The sequence below is a fragment of the Tupaia chinensis genome, unplaced genomic scaffold (assembly GCF_000334495.1).
Source record: "Tupaia chinensis unplaced genomic scaffold, TupChi_1.0 Scaffold000062_1, whole genome shotgun sequence".
NCBI classification, from domain to species: Eukaryota; Metazoa; Chordata; class Mammalia; order Scandentia; family Tupaiidae; genus Tupaia; species Tupaia belangeri.
This window is the reverse complement of record NW_006159520.1, coordinates 1,753,675-1,770,358: the sequence shown is the minus strand read 5'-3', so window position 1 is coordinate 1,770,358 and position 16,684 is coordinate 1,753,675.

Sequence of the window (16,684 nt, the reverse complement as noted above, 5' to 3'; positions counted from 1 at the left end):
TATGACTGAGCTAAGAGCTACTGTGTGCCAATTCAGGTTCTGGCCCTAAGTAGATTTATATTTCCTTTGGTTTCTTCATCTCAATTTGCTTTTGTTTTTACTAACAATTAGATGCTGTGTGCAATGAGAAAACAAGTTATTAATGGAAGAAGATAAAATTAATACTTAACATACTCTGCTGGCAATAAACATAATATTTGATATATAAAATTTATATCAGCATTAGATCCAAAAATATGCAACATGTAAACAATAACATTTTTTGAATAAACACATGCCATTACTGGCAAGATATAATCCTATAATACCAAAGTCTCCATCTATTTTTATTAGGTTGTCGGTAAAGTCATGACATTTTTCTATGCAAAAATGTGTCATGATTTTCCCAAAACCCAATATATATACAATATTACTTGTCCTTAAAGACTCATAATTGACTAGTTATGTAGCTCAAATATTCTTAAATACTTCACAAATGTTCAATAGACTCTAAAGATGCTACCGTGTGGGATGTTTTCATTTCTGTGTGCTGTGCTAAATAATGGTGAAAATAATAAATCTGTTTTGATTCTACTTTAGCCCTTATATCTATCAACTTTTCAGTCAATTAATTTTTTTTTCCTCAAACCAAAACATCCTCAGAAAGTGTGGAAAAATTTTCCTAGAATGAGTCTAATTAAATTGAATAAGTCAGTCAGCGATGAGTAAAAATAGTATTTCAGGCTTTACGTGCATTCTCAGATTCATTGGAAACAAAAGGAGTTTCTGTTACAGTGTGAATGAACCATGAAGTGTGCATGTTCTTTTAAGAAAGGCCAAGGGTGCAGTTCTATTTTCTTAGCTCTGCTTTCATATTTATGTGTCTCATTTCCAGCTCATTGCTGATGCCTCAGTTGCGCTATCCATCACCACTTTTATCCTCCTTGTTCCTCAAAAAGAACATAAAATCCTTTTTTATGTGGTGGTAATATTATTGCAAATAAAAGCAAATACCAAAATCTTTATTAGTCTGCCAAAATAATAAACTATTTAATAAAAGCATGCTGTAAAAATAAGGTCATTTGCATCACTCAAGTTACTTGCAGGAGATATAGAGAATTATTGGTCAAAAAAGTACAAACTGACAGCAATTATTTCTGTTGTTCATCGGACATTCTGTGCAATAGGGTTAAAATTTTGTTGGTATTTTGCACATTTTCTAGGTTTAAATGCTTTTAATATAGCTCGAAACCAGTTGTACATTGGAAAATATTTTAAAAGTTCAGTTCTTACAAAATACTGATTTACTCTTTATAACAAGATTTTTCTTCACAACAAGATTTTTGGTGAAGGAAAAAGACTAACTAGACTGATCTCTTTTTGGTACCTTTTTCACAAGTGTGAAAGTTGACCTTCTAATAACCTTGGTATTCCAAGATTTATTGCCCAAATATTTACCATCTTAATATCCAATATTAATTTTATTTGCTGGGGATTTGTGTCCAAGCTTCAGCTATATAATTTTTCGCCTCTTTGTATTCACCTTTTGTCATTTCTGCATGTACACCAATATAAGATGCTTTATTTGAGGTTAGTTTAATAGTGAATGTTAACAATAAATGTGCTATTTCTAAATTGATATCTAATGTTTGATCTTTTAGCCTATTATAATATAAACCTACCAATTCTTTCTCGTGTGCAATTTCCACCCTCAGTTATCAGATTTGCAAATGTATTATTGATATGTTTTTAACATAGGAAAGTTGGTAGCTGTGGTGAGGATTAAAAAACATCATTTGTATAATCTTTACATTCCAAAGAACAACCAGAATACCAGTTCTTCTGCATAAAAAAGCAAGTATGACAATTAAGTAATTATTATAATATTTTCAAAATCAGATATTAAATATTTACTTCTTCCATGAGGACAATTAAAGTCAAGAAAGTTCTTTAAATCCCAATTGTTATTATTATATTTACTTTATAAAGCATTTTATCTATGATTGCTTTGAGCCACAAATTAACCATAGATACTTTATTGACATTAGGCTAACTGGAGAAAATGAGGTGCAATTCTTATACTAGATAATGAACTTGTGGAATAGCAGCTATGAAAATTCTGATAAGAGAGATAATACTGTTAGAGGCAAATAAAGGCAATTAAATTCAGATACTATGTGTTATGGCAGAATAAAAGTTCATTTTCAAAATTCAGTCCCAAATTCATATTTTGAAACCCTTACCCCCAATATCTTAGACTGTGAGTATATTTGAAAATAGGGCCTTTAAAGATGCCAGTAAGATTAAGTGACATCATAGTGGGGAGTCTTAATCCTTCCTCATTGGTATCTTTAAAACAAGAGAAAATTTGGGCACTCAAAAATACACCAGGGCTGCATAGCACACAGGGATAAACATGTGAAAAGGTAGCAAGAGAGTAGCCATTTATGAGTGAAGGAGAGAAGCCTTTAGAAGATATCAAGTGTACCAATAACTCAGTCTTGAATTTCAAGCCTCCAAACTATTAGAAAACTAATGTCTCCTGTTTAAACCTCCCAGTTTGTGGTATTTTGTCATAATAGCACTAGCATTATACAATATAAATAGAGGGCTTTTAAATATAAATGTGTGACACTAAGTCAAATACAGTATTTATTTTGTTCAACCCTACTAACCTAATGGATTTTGAAGATATATAATTCACTGACTCTGAATAGCTCATTCTCATGGTAAAATAAAAATCCAACCTAAACTCCTAACTTTTGTGTTTTCACACAGATGTATCTGAAAAAATCTTGCACCATATTTGAAGTTCTTTGTACTTCGGGAGTTCTTAATCAAGGGTCCATAGACCATAAAAACCTCTTGGTATTTATTATCAGCCACATTTTGTGGGCTCTGCATTTATTCATTGTAATGGGAAATACTACATCATCCTAAAAGAATTACTTAAATCTCAAAATAATGTTTCTATTTGACCATCAATAGGCAATAGATTTTTTTTTTGATAGGTTTTTGCTATAGGGCGTGTGTGCTCGCCAGACAGACAGAGAGAGACAGAGAGACAGAAAGTGAGAAATCACCCCCCATGGGGCATGACCACGCCGCAATCCCTTCTCCTCCATTCTCCTCTCGGGATCTTGGGCACACACGCACACGCGCCCGGTGTGAGTTTAAGCCACCGGGTCCGGGACTTGAACCGCAGTTGACTACGTGGGAGTCCAGCGACATAGCCATTACACTAACTGCTGGTCCCTAGGCAATAGATTTTTCTCTGATGAAAAAAATCTAATGCAATATATTTTAAATAATTATTTATTTCATTTCATTTATTACTATTATCATTATTATTTTAATTTGACCAGAGAGAGACAGAGAGAGAGGGGGAAAGTGAGAAAGCAAGCCAACAAGTCTGGGACTCAAATCATGGTCGACCACGTGGGAGGCTAGCACCTTAACCATCATGCCACCTACCACCTTGGTATTATATATTTTAATTGTACACTTAAATGGGCAATATGTTATTATTACTTAAATGGGTTATATGGTATCATTATATCAAATGAATGACCTAGCTAATCCACACTGAGATGTTTGACTCAGTAAAGTCAATGATGAGGCTTGAACATTTTATTAGATCATCAGATTATTTCTTGTTTTCTGGTAACCAAATGTTTCTAAGACAATTTACTTTTGAGGCTCATAAGGGTCACAAAAATTCTGATGAATTTGCAGTACAATCGGTCCTGAAGAAAACATCTACAAATTTTATGAACCCTCTTCTATGTGGAGAAGAGCCTGAAATTAAATGAATAATTGAAGTCAAGTGCTATGTTTTTGTTTTGTTTTTTTGTTTTAGGTTTTTGCCATAGGGCATGTGTGCTTATTGGAGAGAGAGACAGAGAGAGGAAAAGTGAGAAATCATATGCCAGGGGGGATGACCATGCTGTAATGTCCTCCTGGGATTTGGGGCATACCTGCACACATGCCCAGCATGATTTTCAAGCTATCGTGTTTGGGCTTGAACCACAGAGCAGGTCATGTGGGAATCCAGCACATTAACCACCACCTGCTGGGCCCTGAGTGCTATGTTTTAATCATTGATATTATGGTAGTTCCTAGGAGGTTAGTTTTTTATATCATCTACAAAAGTTTAAGCAATTCTCTTTAATACAGCTGGACTCTCCCAACTAATTCTTTTTTTTTTTTTTTCCAGAGAGGTTTTTGCCATAGGGCATGTCCATTCACCAGAAAGACAGAGAAAAACAGAGGGACAGAAAGCGAGAAATCACCACCCAGGGGGTATGACCACGCCACAATCCCTTCTCCTCCATTCTCTTCTCGGGATCTTGGGCACGCACACACATCACACATGCACCCTGCGTGAGTTTAAGCCACTGGGTCTGGGACTCGAACCACAGTCAACTACATGGGAGTCCAGTGACATAGCCAGTATGCTAACTGCTGGTCCTCCAACTAATTCTTGATAAATTAATTAACTGTGAATTTTCTGTATTCTTGCCACCATCAGTTTGGACTCATCAATTTCAGTACTGAGGATTATGCTCAGGAAAATATAATTATATGTGGGGGAATCAAAAACACAGAAACATAGAATGTCTGTGCTGCTGCTCTGGGGTACTACTATCTGCCTTCCTCATAGGTGGAGGGGGTGGCAAAGGTAATACTGAGGCCTCTGGGATAAGTAGACATCATAAGGGCATTTTCATGGCCAGCAATTTAAAAATACAAGAATAGAGACCTCGACTAATTACTAGTCCATTCTCTGGCAGCCAATAAAGACATTAATTTTTAGAAGCCTTTGTGAAAGCCTTTTAGAGTGAAAATAGAATCATTTATTTCAACTCTGATTAAATGAGTGGGGAAGACAATGGAGAGAAAGTGTTTTCTCACCTTCATACCTCAAGTATGCTGCCTTGGTAACAAAAACTGTCATCTAAAGAACTCTGTCAAAATCACAGCCTTACACAAAGACCACTGCAACCTATCTGCAAAAACATCTGCCCAGAAACTGCTTGTCCACCTGATAACAACTGATGCTAGTAATAACACCAATGACAAGGGGTGCCATTAGTTCACCCTTATTACTAATCCCCAAAGGATGATGTAACCACCCCTCCCCCTCTTTCTTTCTACCTGTGTTTTTTTCCTTTAAATTTCCCAAGGACTGAAAAACCGTGGTAAGCATGTTTGGGGCTACCTGAATTATGTTCATACAACCTGCACTCTGGTATGGTCCTCAAACTTATATTTAGAATAGGTCCTTTTTGCTTTACATATTTTGTCTCAGTTTACCTTTTTTTAGGTTATCACATTTGATAAAGGGAATGTCTGAAAAGAAAAGACTAAAGTTATTAGTACTAAGAGATGTGAGAGCTTGGAGCATTATAATCTAGTTATAAATGAGAATTTTTTTGCCACATAAGACACTTTTATAAATTCTTATTTCACACAGGGGGAAACTATAGCCCAAAGCTGCTGAACGTCAAAGTTCATGACAGACCTGGATTCAAACTTGGATTAACATGACTCCAAAGCCAACACTTTTTCCAAAACAGAAAAAATTTTCTTGCCTGATCCACCTTTTGCTTTGTAAAATTTGTTATTTTTTTTTGTCTCCATGTAAGATAGCCACCTTAAAAAGTAATATCATCTTATTTTGAATAAGTAAATTTATTTTTTCACAGTTCTACAGGACAGATATCCCAAATCAATTTTAATGGAGAGTCTCACCTGGGGCTTCCTGAGAATCTGTTTGCTTCCTTACCTTTTCCAGCTTCTAGAGCACCATTCCTTGCATTCATGGGCTCATGGCCTCTTCTCCATCTTTGATCAAAACCAACAATGTAGACTCCAGCTTCAATTACTACTTTGCCTTCTCTTCTGCTCTCCTGCTGCTTCATGATGACACTTGTGATTACATTTAAGTCCACCTGGATAATTAAGGAAACTTTCTTAATCTCAAGATCTTCAATTTAATCATACCCACAAAGTTTATTTTGCTTTACAGAGCAACATTCACAAATTCTAGGGATTAGGACATTCCTAAAAATCTTTAGAGGACATCATTTAGTTTATGGCAGATATTAGTGTAGAGTGTCTATTAAAATATATGGAGAACTGAGGGTCAGCCTCACAGAGCATCATGTTTTACTGCTTCCCCATCTTCTGGCCTCTACTTCTTTAAATTATACAGGTTATTTGCATAAGTAAATAAACTCCACAAAATGTCATTTTATATTGTCCATGTGGTTATTCTAGAACAGTATACAGTTTATAGACACGCAGCAACAATATGTTCTTTGTATCAATGCTATTTTCAGACAAAGTTAAGTTTCCTTGCTTTTTTATTCTTTTTTAAGAATTATTTTATTTAACATTGATTGATTTATTGATTGATTTAATTTGACCAGAGAGGGACAGAGCAAGAGAGAGACAGAGAGAGAGAGAGAAAGAGAGAGAGAGAGAAAGCAAGCCACCAGGTCTGAGACTTGAACCATAGTCAGCCATGTGGGAGTCCAACTCTCTTAACCACCATGCCACCTGCTGGCCCCACTTTGTTATTCTTTCTTGGAATGGTTTCTAAACAGTTAAGTATACTAGTCTCTCATTCTTCAACCACTAATGATAATTCTATTTTATGTTGTTGAGCACTTTCTTTACTCCAAAGGTCACAAAATTCAGGATATGGTTTTATATTAATAAGAAGTAATTTCTCTTACCAGAGTCATGAAATAGATAGTAGGTCTTGGTAGGTGTGGGCATATGCACAGTTTCTGCTGTTACCAATAATTGCTTGTTTTCATTTGAAAGTCTTTTCCAAATATGCTCCTCCTAACTTTTAAGACTTATTTTCATACCTTTGTTTTCTTTTTTTTCCTTTTTAGAGACATTTTTGCTAGAGGGCACATACACATACTAGGAAGGCAGAGAGAGACAGAGGGACAGAGAGCAAGAAATCACCTCCCGCCACCACCACCACCACAGAAGGGATGGCCATACCACAATCTCCTTCTCCTTCATACTCCTCTCAGGATTCCGGGTACACACACACACACACACACACACACACACACACACACACACATATACTCTGTGAGTTTAAAGTCACTGGATCTGGGACTCAAATTGCCATCGGCCATGTGGAGTCCAGTGATGTAACCATTATACCATCTGCTGATCCCTATACCTTTGTTTTCAATTGTCCCTTTATAGATTTACAGATGAAAATCTGTTTACCTTATCCTTATAGGTCATTCACGCTCTTGTTTTTCTTTGTAACAGGGAGAGTGAACAAAAATAGCTCTGTGGTTTAAGTTTTTACACACATTCATTAATCTTGGGAGCTGTCTTTAAGCTTTAATTATGTAATAGTGTGTGAGGAAAGAGAAGATTCTTTTTAAAAAATTCTTTCTGGAGTTTTCAAAAACACCTCTTAAGTAATAGAAAAACTATGGAATCTGAAGATGTAATGAAAAGTTAAGTTGGTCTCAAACCCATTGACAGAGATTATGGGTTTTATATTTTGGGTTTTATAGATTTTGACCTATCTCAAGCATATATGATTTATTGTGTTATCGGACCATTTATCTTCTAGTATTATCAGATTATATTAATTGTTCAGGATCCTTCAACTTAAACTAAGTATAATAACCCTACCCAGTGAGAGTTTCATACACTGTACCATGTAGAAAAAAGAATGCTTTCGAGATTTCAGCTGCTTAGCATCTCTAAACCCATAACACTACTGGTGGTTTATTATACCTTTCCCAATGCCAAACAAAGAAATAGATAGATTATGGTAATATATGCATATAGAACGTAAATAAGAAATAGTATCTTGAAAGAATGATGACTAGTTGGTTGTGACGTCACAATCAAATAAAACCTATGATAAGAGGTCAATTTATTATGTAGTTTTAACTACAAACAATATTGAGAGCAGATAATATTAAGAACAGGCATTACATGGTTAACAGAGCCATGAAGGTTAGAGATGAATTCACACAATGGTAGGAATCCACGAGTTTGGTAAAGAACCAATTCAGACATTGTACTTTAGTTTTATTTAAGCCTGAAGACAGCACTTCAGTTTTATTGGAGCATGCACACAGCGCTTATTTTAATAGAGCTGGAGAATTAGGTATGTATGTATACACACGAAAGAGGAAAAAAGCTGAAACTATTGTCCTTGCCATTCTAAATTCAGGGTAATCTGTAAAGCTTTTAAATTAAAAAGTTGTGAAATGGAAAAGGGAGAAGAGTCCTCAAGTGACTTAGCAGTTTTAGTACTATCAACTGTTGCAGTGAAAACAAAGATTTCTAATCTTAGAATTTGGGAGGTGAGTAAGTAACAGATTTCTCAATATAATGTTTTGATTTTTGAAAAAAAAAATGGATTTATGTTTTTTTTTGTTTGCCTGCTCCATATTCAGTCACATATTTTATTACCCACTTGGAATATTTATTACAAATATTTTTAAACAATTATTTTATTTAACTTTTATTATTATTAATATTTTCCCATTTAACTAGAGAGAGAGAGAGAGAGAGAGAGAGAGGAAAAAAAGTGAGAAAGCAATTATTTTATTCGGATTTGAACCATGGTCAGCAACTTTGGAGTCTAGTACCCTTAAACACTATGCCACCTGCCGGCCCCTTATTACAATATTTTTTTAAAAATTTCATTTTCTTTTATACATTCAATCACGTTATTTAGCTTACGAAGTGAATATTTCAACATGTGAACGTTCCTCCCTAGTCCAGTTGATAAAACTATAAAATTATCTTCAACAGATAATACCACATTTCTTTGTCCCACTAATGCTTAAAAGAATTCTTAGTTCTCTATTAACAGAACAATTTCCTAGGTCTCTGCCTTTTTTGAGATCTTTAAGGTAGGTTAAGTCTACAAAGGTGAGTATATTCTTGAATATGCTGATCTAAAGCTATGCATAGGCCAGTGTATATATATGCTTAAAATGTAACAGAGGCCCTATGTAAACAGATTGAGGCTTTTAGTGTCACAGTTTCTTTTTGAACATTATTAGTTTCTGTTACCTTATCAATTTCTATCTCAACTGTTTGATTTTACTGATTGCATAGATCAGGAAGAAGGTTTAGGTTGTTTGAGATATATTCATGCCCCCTGCAATATACCCACGTAGGTTTCTTTTGATGCAATAAATGTTATATTAATAAGGACTGCTGCCAATGCTATGCCAATACAACAGCAAATTAAGTCAAGAAAGGGTACTCCTAGGGATTTTTCAAAAATATAAAGTAGCTGGGTAATTTACCTATATAAATTTTATTTATTTATTTAATTTATTTTTATTTTGGAGAGGTTTTTGCTATAGGGCATATACACTCGTCAGAAAGACAGAGAGAGATAGAGAGACAGAAAGCAAGATATAATCCCCCGGGGGGTGGCCACGCTGCAATCCCTTCCCCTCCATTCTCCTCTCAGGATCTTGGGCACACATGCACGTGTGCCCAGTGTGAGTTTAAGCCACGGGGTCCAGGACTTGAACTGCAGTCGACTACATGGGATTCCAGCGACATAGCCATTACACCAACTGCTGGTCCCAGCCTATATAAATTAAATTTTAAAAAATAAATCTCCCACTAAAAGAAATTCTTTTGAATGAAGTAGAATTTCATTATATTGACAGGAAAATTATAATCCAGAACACTAAAGGTATTTTTACTACGGTGGCAAAGGAGCGGAAGATAGCACCTCAGAGAATATAGTACCTTGCCTTGACGAAGTAGGTTGTAACAATACCACATTTCCACAACATTATATCTTGCAGAATAAAATCATCTACTTTAGTAAACACTTTTAGTTGCGTTTCTTCAGTGGGCCAGAGTCTTTATTTATTGTAAATTATGTCTTAAATCATAATATACTTTAGTGTTTTATGTCTAAAACTTTTTCTTTAAGAATTATTTAACTTTATTTACTGTTCTCATTTTTTTATATTTCCAGAGAGAGACACAGAGAGACACACAGAGAGAGAAAATGAAAAAGCAAGTCTCCAGGTCTGGTAGTCAAACCACGGTAGGCCATGTGGGAGTCCAGCACTTTTAACCACCACACTACCTGCTTACCCAACTAACACTCTTAAATGCTTTCAAACATCAGTGTAGTTGACCTTGATTATTAACAATTCTTTTAAAAAATCATTGGTAGAATTTTTTTCATGATACACACAGTTGAAATCCTAATTTTAAAAATGGTATAAAAATAATCATACCTGTTGATTATGGTTACTCATTATTAAGCTAATTTGGTATGTACTTTGCATCCATAAACTTAGTAATCCTCTGGAAATTCTCTTTATACTGTAGACTTGGTGTTTTGATTTAAATAAGTCTTTTTTTTTTTTTTTACCTTCTTTACCAGAAAAAAGGAAATACTTTTATAAAACTATCACTTTTCAGGCAGGCATGTGGTATGGTGGTTAAGGATGCTTGACTCCCACATGGCTGACAGCGGTTTGAGTCCTGGACCTGGTGGCTTGCTTTCTCAATTTCTCTCTCTCTCTCTGTCCCTCTCTGGTCAAATTAAAATAAATATAAACTTAAATAAAATAATTCTTAAAAAATAAAAACTATCACTTTTCCTTATAGATTATTTAAATCTTTTTTTTTTTTTGGAGAGGTTTTTGCTATAGGGCGTGTGCGCTCACCAGACAGACAGAGAGAGACTTAGAGACAGAAAGCGAGAAATCACCCCCCAGGGGGGATGGTCACGCCTCAATCCCTTCTCCTCCATTCTCCTCTTGGGATCTTGGGCACGCACGCACACAGTCCTGGCGTGAGTTTTAAGCCACAGGGTCCGGGACGCGAACTGCGGTCGACTACATGGGAGTCCAGCGACATAGCCATTACGCTAACTGCTGGTTCCCAATCTTTTCTTCTTTATGGACTCAAACAAAACGTAAGAGGCCTAATATGTGTCATTTAAATATTTTTCATATTCTTTAAACTATTTTCTTTTTTTCATGTTACTCATTAATTTCACTTATCCACCCATCTACCCATTAACTGCCCGTTAAGTGTCTAGAAAAAAAAAATTCCTTTCCTCAAGAGATGTGTATTATTCCAAGGTCTAGCAGAGAAAAAAAAGGAACTTAATGAAAAGACCACTTCTAGACGAGGGTATTGCTGAAGAATCAGAAGAGGATGTTGAGGTATCTAGAGACTGGTAAACATGGTAAGCCTAAGCTTTTTCTAGTTCTGAAGGTGGGAAGGGAAGTTAATGCTGTTTGTTACCAGTACTGAGTGAAAGCTGGAGCTATGGAAATGAACCATGACCCAGAAGTTGTATTAATAGTGTGATGCTGCCAGAAGTGTATTATGAAGTTCAGGATCAAGCAGGAAAAAGTATATTTTCTTTCCTTTCATGTTGTCCTGCCTGGGGCTCCTATTGGTAAAATCTACCAGAAGAACAGAGGGCAGGGGCCTGACCGATGCAGTCCAGGTGGGATTCATATCAAGACAAAATTAAGACAAAGAATGAATTGGGAGTATGAGAGGCACCCTCTAAATTGGCCCCCAATGATACCTGCCTCCTAAATATTCATTCTTTCACATTATAATCTCCCTTGAGGGTGAGCTGAAAATAGTCATGTACTTATAATAAAAAGAACATGGCAGACAGAAACTGTGTAAATTATTAAAGGCTGGGTCTGTAGGCTTATTGGAATCATTGTTAGAAAGACTGGAGTAAAGACCATTTATCACCTGATCTAAAGTTCATAGTCTGTTCATTGAGTGAGCTTCCAAATGAACCCTTACCAACTATTAGCTTCATTCTTAGCTATTCTAGATAAAACACTAATTCTCAAATCTTATTAGAGACCACATACATACATTTAACATATTCCAGTGACTATCAAACTTTAACATGCATTGGATTCCTAAAGATGATTTGTTAGATTCCTGGGACTCATGTTCGAAAATTTCTCATTCATTAGGTTGGGAGCAGGGCTTGGAATTTTGTATTTCTATCAAATTCTCTAGTGACACTGATGTTGGCTGATCCAATGACCAGACTCTGAGGACCACTGGCCTAATTCATTTTACAGTTCATCCTTCTTGACCTAATCTCTTTAAAATATAATCTCATTCATACCCACCAGGTTTGTGGTCATATAAATCAACATAATGTTCCTCTCTGAGTGGAACTTCCAGTTTTCTCTCAAGGTTATGCTAGGATTTTACTCATTTCATTTTGGAGGCAATGAAGAGTGGCTTGAGGAGAGCTGAAGAGGGTGTTTCTAAGGAACGGACAACCCCTTGAGGTGTATATACTCAAGGCCAAGTTCCTGGAAAGTCTCTATCCAAAGAAAGACTGGTTTCCTCAGTCAGTGGGAGAGAATTGCTTCCATTCTTTTTTTTTTTTGTGATTTTTAAATTTTAATTTATTTGCATTCATTCACTGTACATCATTACAACATACAAAATGAGATTTTCCATCCAGAGTACACTGTATATTGTCTCAATCAAGCACATCAACAAACATGTTATTGTCAGCAAATAATTTTCCATTTCTTGTTTTCTATATGTTTTGCTTCCCACCCCCCACCCCCCCCATCCTTGATTCCTTATCTCTTACCCTCTGCCATTTAAGGCAGGTTCAAGAGGACTTTTGGGTTATAAGTTGTTAGCATCATCTACTCCAGCCTAAGTGTTTCCATTATTAAATCTCAGTGTTGAGACCAGTGGGTGGCGTAGCGGTTTGGGTGTTGGACACCCATATGGCTGTCTGTGGTTTGAGTCCCAGACTTATTGGCTTTCTTTCTCATATCTCTTCTCTCCCCTGTCTTCCTCCCTCTATTTGGTCAAAATTAAATAATAATAATAATAAATAAAATTAAACAATTCTTTAAAAATAAATCATAGTGTTTTGTTTCCCCCTAACAAGTACCTCTAGCTTAGCATTAAAAAAAAAAAAAAACAAAACATGAATTCTAATTATAGACCTTAGGTTTAAAAGTTTTACTTAAAACTTCTTACAGAAACTTTCTGGTATCCTCTTCATGCTTTGGTTTAAGAGTCCAAATACTAAGCTTACCTTTTTCTTTTTTATAAGCTTTACAACACAGAAATGATCAGGCCACCTCACAATCTTTGTGATCATCATCATTGCCATCCTGAGAAAAGTGCCAATCACCTGTTTCCAATTGCCTTGTTCCAGCTAACACTCCCACCAATACCAATATCTGTGATAATATGAGCAACTACATGCCATGAATGACAATTTATGACTGATCTTTGTCAGTTAATTATCTACCCAACAAACTTGTTAAATGAGTCACTGTAGTTTTCTTTTTGATTATGTACTAATATCTCTTTCACAATTGTTTCTCCAATAGCTTTACTTCCTAGTGTTCTTCATAAAAGTTCAAATTGCGGTTTCTGAAATAGTCTAAGTAGCTATGAAGGTTCTCAGAACTATATTCAGTGATAAGTAAATTTATTGAGGCAAAATAATTTTATAAAACAGCAAGAAATGCAGTCTAATCTTAGTGTCCAGATTACTTTTTTTTCAAGCCTTTGCTTTAATCAAATTTGCTATTTTTAAAAATGTATTTCTTTTTGTATATACATTCAATCACATTGTTTAGCTTACAATGTGAGCATTTCAATATGTGAACTCTTTCTCCCAAGTCCCGTTGATCGAAATATCTTCAACCGATAACACCACACTTCCCCATCCCGTCAATGTTCTATCTCCGTGTCCCTTCTCCAAATGTCTCTATTAATTCTTTCATCCAACTAATATCTTTGAGAATTTTCTGTGCATGAGAAGGATGAGTAGGTTACTCTGCTTTCCTTCCCAGACTCATCCTCCATTCTCTACTTTGCTTTGTGCCCCAGCGGGCTGATCTCCATGAACCACAACAAGGAACTTCCTAACACTCTGACTGTAGTGGACTGACCCAGTGGAAGACACTGGCAAGAGTTGGGAAGGCACATGCAAGAGAGATCAAGGTATTTCTTTGATCCTGTGGCTTCCCTGTCTTGTTGCACTATTGTGATAATGACTTTATCCTTTTATCACTACAGCTCCTATTGAGTGAACATCTCTTTCATTATTCTAGCCTCCTAAAAGATCCAATGACACCATTTTCTTCCCTCTCTTCAGACCTAAGGGTACTACTATCTTTTTGGTTTTGCTAGTTCTTGGGTGTCTCAGCATTCCTGGTGATTCCGTAATCTTGTCCACAACTCAGTGAAAATGTCCTTCATTCAGTATTTTTCAAACTGCAGCTTTCTTCCACTACCTTGACAACATAAAAAAAACATTTTTAAAAAAAACTGATTATATGGGGACCAGCAGTTAGCATAATGGCTATGTTGCTGGACTCCCATGTAGTCGACCATGGTTCGAGTCCTGGACCGGTGGCTTAAACTCATGCCGGGTGCGTGTGTGTGTATGCACAAAATCCTGAGAGGAGAATAGAGGAAAAGGGATTGCAGCATGGTCATCCTCCCCCCCTCCCGAGGGGTGATTTCTTGCTTTCTGTCTCTTTGTCTCTCTCTGTCTTTCTGGCAAGCACACGTGCCCTATAGCAAAAACCTCTCAAAAAAAAAAAAAAAAGCTGATAATATGGTAGGGAATATAGACACTTACTATTGATGACCTGAAAGCATAAGGAGCTATGGGACCCATAGATGCTTATGTTCCCTATCCTTGATATGCAAGAAGGTTTGCAGTGTGAGATGTTAAAGACTATATAGCCAAGAGTAGGGAGGCAGGGGTCAGCCAGGTGGTGTGTTGGTTAAGACAGTTGGATCCCATATGATCAACTGTGCAATTAAAGTTTCAGACCAGTTACTTGAAAAACATACCAGGCACATATATTTGCATGCCCAAAATTCCAAGGGAGCATAGGAGAAGGGACTGTAGTGTGGTCATCCCCCCCCCCCAGGAAGGTGCATTCTCACTCTCTCTTTCTTTTAACATATATATACATACATATAAAACATATACATATATGTGTATGTGTGTATATGAGTAGGGAGGCAAGAAAAAGAACATGTATTTATGTTTTAACAAATAGTCTCCTCTGTGTCTTTGTATCAAAGTCTGTGAGTGAAACTAATTGGAAATTTCAAACTATTTGGAAATTTCATAGTCAACTTAAGGAGAAAAAGTTGCCATTTTTGTGTTTGTAGGACATAAGGTTAATTTTTTCCTAATTCAGTTCTGCAAGTAATTCTCTATTATCTCATCTACCTAAGTCATTCTGATATATGATTGTGAAGTTGCTATTTGTACAAGTTGCAAGCTGTCTCCTCCCTGAGATAACTCAGTGACCTCTAATATCCCAATGGTTTGCAACAACCATGATTTACTTCTCTATTAGGCTTTTTCCAGGATAACTAGAGAGCATTTCAGGATCTACACTGGTACAGCAGTGGCTGGATATTTGCCATTCTCATGGCAAAGAGAAAAGAGAATCATGTATTGTCCTTTAAAAGTTCTGCCCTGAAGTGACTTCTGTCACCTCTGTTCATCTTGTTGGCCAAAACAAATCATATGATCATTCCTCAGATCAATGGGGAAAGATGGATGATGATTTCTCAGTAAGGGACCTCATAGGGACAAAATTTGGTAACCAGTCATAAAAGTTACATGTATCTATCAGGTGATATCTTGCCAATGGATGGAAATAAGGTAGTCTTGAAAATTCTTAATAAGGTTAATCTTTTCTGTGAGATATAAAATAACACTGGGTATTTCACTAGGTTTAACTGACACATGAAAAATGTCACTCATATATTAGTATTTTGCACTATTAGGCTATTTCTTCTGATTGACAATAAAAATTTGTACATTTCTGAGGAGTTAAAAACATGTATTTCTGGGGCCGGCAGGTGGCATGGTGGTTAAAGGTGCTGAACTCTCACATGGCTAACCATAGTTCAAGTCCCAGACCTAGGGTCCTGCTTTCTCACTTTCCCTTTTACTCTCTCTCTCTCTGTTTCTTTCTGGTCAAATTAAAAATAAATTAAAAAAAATAATTTTAAAAAATAATTCTTTAAAAAACAAAACAAAAACATGTATTTCTTGGGTCAGCATGTGGCTTGGTGGTTAAGGTGCTGGACTCCCACATGATCAACCATGGTTCAAGTCCCAGACCTAGGGTCCTGCTTTCTCACTTTCCCTTTTACTCTCTCTCTCTCTGTTTCTTTCTGGTCAAATTAAAAAATAATAACAACAAATAAAAATCAAGTAAATAGTTTACAAAGGCCAAAACATGTTATTTTCTTTTGCCTGAGAGGAAGAAAGGAGTTTGTGATGAAGAATAAGAAAGAAAATCCTACAAAAAAATTAAATAGGTTAATTTATTTGCTCTTTATTAATTTCTATTATCACTTTTTTTGGAGAAGTTTTTGCTATAGGGTGCGTGTGCTTACCCGAAAGAGACAGACAGAGAGACAGAAAGCAAGAAATCACCCCCCATGGGGGATGGCTACACCGCAATCCCTTCTCCTCCACTCTCTTGGGATCTTGAGCACATACGCACATGTACCCAGTGTGAGTTTAAAGCCGCTGGGTCCAAGATTTGAATTGCTATCTACTACATGGGAGTTCAGCAACATAGCCATTATGCTAACTGCTGGTCCCACCTTTTTTTTTTTTTTTTTTGAGATATTTTTGCTA